Here is a 9,071-nt window from a genome sequence, read left to right as displayed (position 1 = left end):
TTGTCATTTTAAGCAACTAAGTGTTGGGGTGATATGTTAAGAGACAGAATGGTATTCAAAGGGGACTTTAACCTTACCAGTAATTTTCCTTTTTAAAAAAGATAATTAAGAATAATAAGACAAGCTGGGCACAGTGTCCCATGCCTAAAATTCCAACATTTTGGGAGGCCAAGGCGGGTAGATGGCTTGAGTTCAGGAGTTCGAGACCACCCTGGACAACATGACAAAACCCCTTTGTTATCAGTCCATTGTCACACTGCTAATAAAGACATATTTGAGACTGCATAATTTATAAAGGAAAGAAGTTTAATTGACTCAGAGTTCTGCATGGCTGGGGAGGCTTCAGGAAACTTACAACCATGGCAGAAAGCGAGAGAGAAGCAAGGCACCTTCTTCGTAAGGCAGCAGGAAGGAGAAGTGTCCCATCAGATCTCATGAGAACTCACTATCACAGCATGGGGGTAACCACCCCCATGATTCAATAACCTCCCACCAGGTCCCTCCCATGACATGTGGAGATTATGGGAACTACAATTCAAGATGAGATTTAGGTGGAGACACAGCCAAACCAAATCACCCATCTCTACTAAAAATACAAAAATTAGCTGGCTGTGGTGGCACTGGCCTGTAATCACAGCTACTTGGGAGACTGAGGTAGGAGGATTCGCTTGAGCCTGGGAGGTAGAGGTTGCAATGAGCCAAGATGGTGCCACTGTACTCCAGCCTGGGCAACAGAGAGAGACTCTGTCTCAATAAATAAATAAATAAGATGTAAATTACTTGTGTGACTAAAGATTCATTTTTTAAGCAGCAAAAGCTACAGATAATTTTTTAGAATAAATAGAAATGCCCAAAACATTATAAAAAGATGCTTATCCTTACTAGTATTCAGTCAAATGCAGATTAAAATAGGTGGATCAATTGCGACTCATCAAATTGGAAAAAAAAAAAAAAGAATAAGGTTAATAACATTAAATATTTATGAAGGTATGTGGAAACAGAAACCCCAAAAAGTGCCAGAAGTATAAACTACTGTAGTCACTTTGTCTATGTCTGATTATTCAAAGACAAGAAATTTCAAAGCTTAGTATCCATTCGGCACTAAAAATCACCAAAAAATATTGTGCTTCTACCACATCTCCTACCAGACTAAGAAGTAACTCTCAAAATAAAAAACAATACACATGAAGATCATTTCACTGGAAAGAATATACAGATGGCAAATAAGCCCAAGAAAGATGTTCAACATCATTAGCCATTAGGGAAATGCAAATCAAGATTACAATGAGCTATCACTATAGCTGTTAGAGCAGTTAAAATAAATAGTGACAATGCCAACTGCTTTTGACAAGGAGGTGGAGAAACTGTATCTCTCTCACATTGCTCATATAGCCACTCTGGAAAGCAACTTAGCAATTTCTTTAAAAATTAAATATATACTTATCATATGACTCGCAATTGTGTTTGACCCAGAAATCAATGAGAAATAATAAAATATCCATATGACACTTGAACATGATTATTCATAACAGCTTTATTTACCATAGCCACAAATTAGAAACAATAAAAACCTCCCTTAATACAATGATGGTCAAACACCCATACCATGGAATACTACTCATCAGTAAAAAGGAATGAACTATTCATACATGCAACAACTTGGATGGAGCTCCAGGACATTATGCTAAGTGAAAAAACCCATCTTAAAAGGTCACATACTGTATTATTCCATCTACATAACATTCTCAAAATGACACATTTATCGAGACAGAAAATAGATTAGTGGCTCCAGAGGTTAGGAATGGCTGAGGAAGAGGCATGGGTCTGACTCTAAAGGGGTAGCACCAGGGAGATCTTTACAGGAAGGGACTAGTTCTGTATCTTGATTGCACTGATGCCTACAGGAATCCACACAACTGACAAAATGATATTAACCATACAATACATCATACCAATGTCAGTTTCCTGGTTTCAATCTTGTTCCATAATTATGTAAGATGTGGCTGGGTGTGGTGGCTCACACTTGTAATTCCAGGACTTTGGGAGGCCAAGATGGGTGGATCACCTCAGATCAGGAGTTCGAGACCAGCCTGGCCAACATGGCAAAATCCCATCTCTACTGAAAATACAAAAATTAGCCAGGCGTGGTGGCAGGTGCCTGTAATCCCAGCTACTTGGGAGGCTGAGGCAGGAGAATCGCTTGACCTCGGGAGGCAGAGGTTCCAGTGAGCTGAGATCATGCCATTGCACTCCAGCCTGAGCAACAAAGTGAGACTCCGTCTCTAAAAAAAATTCTGTAAGATGTCACCACTGGGGGAAATTGGATGATGGGTACACAGGACTTCTATGTACTGTCTTTGTAACTTCTTGGGACTCCATATTTCCAAATAAAAAGTTTTCAAATTTAATGAATAAGAGCAATACTAAACCATAAAACATATACTAAAATAAAATCACTTATTTCTAAATTTTCTGATGGCAGAATTGTAGATTATGTCATCAAAAATGACTCCTCAAAATTAAGAACCAAAAAAAAAAAAAAAAAAAAATGAATCCTCATTTTTTGGTGTCCCTGCTGGGCTGAGTGGTGGTCAGAGCACATGTTCACTTAGTTTATTTACCACATGATAGCCTAGGCAGGCAGCTTCTAGAGTAGTATTTTTTTTAGCTTTTGGTTGAAATCTATTCATTAACTGTGAAATAAAGTTGGTGTACCTGAAAGTGACGGGGAGAAAGGAACCCAGGTGGAAAACACTCTGCAGGATATTATCCAGGAGAACTTCCCCAACCTATCAAGGCAGGACAACATTCAAATTTAGGAAATACAGAGAACGCCACAAAGATACTCCTCGAGAAGAGCAGCTCTATAATTGTCAGATTCACCAAAGTTGAAATGAAGGAAAAAATGTTAAGGGCAGTCAGAGAGAAAGGTTGGGTTACCCACAAAGGGAAACCCATCAGACTAACTGTGGATCTCTTGGAAGAAACTCTACAAGCCAGAAGAGAGTGGGGGCCAATATTCAACATTCTTAAAGAAAAGAATTTTCAACCCAGAATTTCATATCCAGTCAAACTAAGCTTCATAAGTGAAGAAGAAATAAAATCCTTTACAGACAAGCAAATGCTTAGAGATTTTGTCACCACCAGGCCTGCCCTACAAGAGCTCCTGAAGGAAGCACTAAACATGGAAAGGAAAAACCGGTACCAGCCACTGTAAAAACATGCCAAATTGTGAAGACCATCGATGCTAGGAAGAAACCGCATCAACTAATGAGCAAAATAGCCAGCTAACATCATGACAGGATCAAGTTCACACATAACAATATTAACCTTAAATGTAAATGGACTAAATGGTCCAATTAAAAGACACAGACTGGCAAACTGGATAAAGAGTCAAGACCCATCAGTGTGCTGTATTCAGGAGACTCATCTCACATGCAGAGACACACATCGGCTCAAAATAAAGGGCTAGAGGAAGATCTACCAAGCAAATGGAAAGAAAAAAAAAAAAGCAGGGGTTGCAATCCTAGTCTCTGATAAAACAGACTTTAAACCATCAAAGATCAAAAGAGACAAAGAAGGCCATTACATAATGATAAAGGGATCAATTCATCAGGAAGAGCTAACTATCCTAAATATATATGCACCCAATACAGGAGCACCCAGATTCATAAAGCAAGTCCTTAGAGACTTACAGAGACTTAGACTCCCATACAATAATAATGGGAGACTTTAACACTCCACTGTCAACATTAGACAGATCAATGAGACAGAAAGTTAACAAGGATATCCAGGAATTGAACTCAGCTCTGCAACAAGCGGACCTAATAGACATCTACAGAACTCCCCACTCCAAATGAACAGAATATACATTCTTCTCAGCACCACATTGCACTTGTTCCAAAATTGACCACATAGTTGGAAGTAAAGCACTCCTCAGCAAATGTAAAATAATAGAAATTATAACAAACTGTCTCTCGACCACAGTGCAATCAAACTACAACTCAGGACTAAGAAACTCAACCAAAACCGCTCAACTACCTGGAAACAGAACAACCTGCTCCTGAATGACTACTGGGTACATAACAAAATGAAGGCAGAAATGAAGATGTTCTTTGAAACCAATGAGAACAAAGACACAACATACCAGAATCTCTGGGACACATTTAAAGCAGTGTGTAGAGGGAAATTTGCAGCACTAAATGCCCACAAGAGAAAGCAAGAAAGATCTAAAATTGACACCCTAACATCACAATTAAAAGAACTAGAGAAGCAAGAGCAAACACATTCAAAAGCTAGCAGAGAGCAAGAAATAACTAAGATCAGAGCAGAACTGAAGGAGATAGAGACACAAAAAACCCTCCAAAAAATCAATGAATCCAGGAGCTGGTTTTTTGAAAAGATCAACAAAATTGATAGGCTGCCAGCAAGACTAATAAAAGAGAGAATAATCAAATAGATGCAATAAAAAATGATAAAGGGGATATCACCACCGACCCCACAGAAATACAAACTACCATCAGAGAATACTATAAACACCTCTATGCAAATAAACTAGAAAACCTAGAGGAAATGGATAAATTCCTGGACACATACGGTCTCCCAAGACTAAACCAGGAAGAGGCTGAATCTCTGAATAGACCAATAACAGGCTCTGAAATTGAGGCAATAATTAATAGCCTACCAACCAAAAAAAGTCCAGGACCAGATGGATTCACAGCCAAATTCTACCAGAGGTACAAGGAGGAGCTGGTACCATTCCTTCTGAAACTACTCCAATCAACAGAAAAAGAGGGAATCCTCCCTAACTCAGTTTATGAGGCCAACATCATCCTGATACTAAAGCCTGGCAGAGACACAACAAAAAAAGAGAATTTTAGACCAATATCCCTGATGAACATTGATGCAAAAATCCTCAATAAAATACTGGCAAATCAAATCCAGCAGCACATCAAAAAGCTTATCCACCATGATCAAGTGGGCTTCATCCCTGGGATGCAAGGCTGGTTCAACATACGCAAATCAATAAACGTAATCCAGCATATAAACAGAACCAAAGACAAAAACCACATGATTATCTCAATGGATTCAGAAAAGGCCATCTATTTTCCTCAATAGATGCAGAAAAGCTGTTGACAAAATTCAACAGCTCTTCATGCTAAACACTCTCAATAAATTCAGTATTGATGGAACATATCTCAAAATAATAAGAGCTATTTATGACAAACCCACAGCCAATATCATACTGAATGGGCAAAAACTGGAACTATTCCCCTTGAAAACTGGCACAAGACAGGGATTCCCTCTCTCAACACTCCTATTCAACATAGTGTTGGAAGTTCTGGCCAGGGCAATCAGGCAAGGGAAAGAAATAAAGGGTATTCAATTAGGAAAAGAGGAAGTCAAATTGTCCCTGTTTGCAGATGACATGATTGTATATTTAGAAAACCCCATCGTCTCAGCCCCAAATCTCCTTAAGCTGATAAGCAACTTCAGCAAAGTCTCAGGATACAAAATCAATGAGCAAAAATCACAAGCATTCTTATACACCAATAACAGACAAACAGAGAGCCAAATCATGAGTGAACTCCCATTCACAATTGCTTCAAAGAGAATAAAATACCTAGGAATCCAACATACAAGGGATGTGAAGGACCTCTTCAAGGAGAACTACAAACCACTGCTCAGTGAAATAAAAGAGGACACAAACAAATGGAAGAACATACCATGCTCATGGATAGGAAGAATCAGTATCGTGAATATGGCCATACTGCGCAAGGTAATTTATAGATTTAATGCCATCCCCATCAAGCTACCAATGAATTTCTTCACAGAATTGGAAAAAACTACTTTAAAGTTCATATGGAACCAAAAAAGAGCCCATAGAGTGAAGACAATCCTAAGCAAAAAGACCAAAGATGGACGCATCACGCTACCTAACTTCAATCTATACTGCAAGGCTACAGCAACCAAAACACCATGATACTAGTACCAAAACAGATATACAGACCAATGAAACAGAACATAGGTCTCAGAAATAAAGCCACACATCTACAACTGTCTGATCTTTGACAAACCTGACAAAAACAAGCAATGGGAAAGGATTCCCTGTTTAATAAATGCTGCTGGGAAAACTGACTAGCCACAAGTAGAAAGCTGAAACTGGATCCCTTCCTTACACCTTATACAAAAATTAATTCAAGATGGATTAGAGATTTAAATGTTAGACCTAAAACCATAAAAACCCTAGAAGAAAACCTAGGTAATACCATTCAGGACATAGGCATGGGCAAGGACTTCATGTCTAAAATACCAAAAGCAATGGCAACAAGAGCCAAAATTGACAAATGGGATCTCATTAAACTAAAGAGCTTCTGCACAGCAAAAGAAACTACCATCAGAGTGAACAGGCAACCTACAGAATGGGAGAAAATTTTTGCAATCTACTCATCTGACAAAGGGCTAATATACAGAATCTACAAAGAACTTAAACAAATTTATAAGAAAAAAACAAACAACCCCATCAAAAAGTGGGCAAAGGATATGAACAGACACTTCTCAAAAGAAGACTTTTATGCAGCCAACAGGCACATGAAAAAACGCTCATCATCACTTGCCATCAGAGAAATGCAAATCAAAACCACAATGAGATACCATCTCACACCAGTTAGAATGGCAATCATTAAAAAGTCAGGAAACATCAGGTGCTGGAGAGGATGTGGAGAAATAGGAACACTTTTACACTGTTGGTGGGACTGTAAACTAGTTCAACCATTGTGGAAGACAGTGTGGCAATTCCTCAAGGATCTAGAACTAGAAATACCATTTGACCCAACCATCCCATTACTGGGGATATACCCAAAGGATTATAAGTCATGCTGCTATAAATGCACATGTACACGTATGTTTATTGCCACACTATTCACAATAGCAAAGACTTGGAACCAACCCAAATGTCCATCAATGACAGACTGGATTAAGAAAATGTGGCACATATACACTACGGAATACTATGCAGCCATAAAAAAGGATGAGTTCATGTCCTTTGTAGCGACATGGATGCAGCTGGAAACCATCCTTCTCAGCAAACTATGGCAAGAACAGAAAACCAAACACCGCATGTTCACACTCATAGGTGGAAATTGAACAATGAGAACACTTGGACACAGGAAAGGGAACATCACACACCAGGGCCTGTTGTGGGGTCGGGGGACTGGGGAGGGATAGCATTAGGAGATATACCTAATGTAAATGATCAGTTAATGGGTGCAGAACACCAACATGCCACATGTATACATATGTAACAAACCTGCACGTTATGCCTAGAACTTAAAAAGTATATTTAAAAAAAAAAAAAAGTTAGTGGCTGGCAACCAGCATTTGTTCTGAATGGAATAGAATAGAGTATTATCAGGAAAATAATCAGAATGTAACACAGGTAGTGAAGACAAGTATAGTTTCTTGAAGTTTTGTTTTTTATGTGGCTGTGTCCACTGGATCATTACATAAAATGTATTTCTTACTAGAGATTATCAAAGATATTTTCAGAAAACCCTGTCCTAGAACAACACCTTGCCTTGTGCGCAAGGAAGTGTGTACACTTCCCATAAAGCGTTCCATTAAAGAAAATGAGGAATGTAAACCTCCATCACCAACAGGGGAACAGCTAAATGAACCACGGGGAGGCCACCCCAAGGAACACCATTGCGGTCCTTTTCATTGCTGCCATGACAAATTACCAACTTAAAACAACACAAATGTATTCCTTTTCAGTTTTGGTGCTCAGAAGTCACTGTGTGTCTCCCCAGACTAAAATCAAGGTGTCTCCAGACTGTGTTCCTTTCTGGAGGCTTGAGGGGAGAATTCATTTCCTACTGATTTGTTCTTTTTCTTGCTGGCTGCAAGCCGAGAGCCATTCCCAGTTTCTAGAGGTTGTTGCATTACTTGGCTCATGGCCCAATTCCTCCATCCTCCAAACAGCAGGTCCTTCTCCCATCGCCTCTCTGTGACCCACCCTCTGCCTCCCTCTTCCACTTTTAATGCCCCCATTGATTAGATTGGGCCCACCTTCATAATCCAAAATAATCTCTTCCTCTCAAGGTCCTTACCCATAATCACATTTACAACGTTCCTCTGCCATGCAAGGTAATATATTCACAGGTTCTAGAGGACTGGGTGGCAGAGTGGATTATTCTGCCTACCACAATCCTGAAGCTGTTTTTTAAAAATAAGAGAACTTTAGATACTGATAATATGGCTGGATAGCCAAGAAATTTTGTTAAATGAAAAAAGCAAGTTTGTAGAATGTATAGATTACCTCTCCTATTTTTAAACACACATAAAACATACCCATAAATACTATGAATTTTCCATGGGTATTTTTGTATTTATGTAAATACATAGAATATACCATATATGTATATATGTATAAATATATTTGTACTGTACCTTTTCTATGTTTAGATACACAAATACTTAAGATTGTTTTACAAGTGCCTATCATAATCAGTACAGTAACATGCTGTACAGGTTGTAGCCTAGGAGGAACAGGCTGTATCATACAGCCTAGGTGTGTATTAGGCTGTATCATCTAGGTTTGTGCAAGTACACTCTATGATATTTGCACAATGATGAAATCACCTAATGACGCATTTCTCAGAATGCATCCCCATCCTAAGTGGTGCATGACTGTATATATGTTTGAGAGGCTTTTTTTTTTGAGACGGAATCTCACTCTGTTGCCCAGACCGGAGTGCAGTGGCACTCTCTCGGTTCCCTGCAACCTCCACCTCCTGGGTTCAAGCAATTCTCCTGCCTCAGCCACCCAAGTAGCGGGGATTACAAGCATGCACCACCATGCCCAGTTAATTTTTGTATTTTAGTAGAGACGGGGTTTTACCACATTGGCCAGGCTGGTCTCAAACTCCTGACCTCAGGTGATCCGCCCACCTCGGCCTCCCAAAGTGCAGGGAATACAGGCATGAGTCACCGAGCCTGGCCTGGGAGATGTTTTTTTGTTTGTTTGTTTGTTTTTGAGATGGAGTCTCGCTCTGTCGCCCAGGCTGGAGTGC

The sequence above is a fragment of the Macaca mulatta genome, chromosome 6 (genome assembly GCF_049350105.2).
Source record: "Macaca mulatta isolate MMU2019108-1 chromosome 6, T2T-MMU8v2.0, whole genome shotgun sequence".
Lineage (NCBI taxonomy): Eukaryota > Metazoa > Chordata > Mammalia > Primates > Cercopithecidae > Macaca > Macaca mulatta.
The sequence above is the reverse complement of the archived record's forward strand: the minus strand, read 5'-3'. Positions refer to the sequence as shown.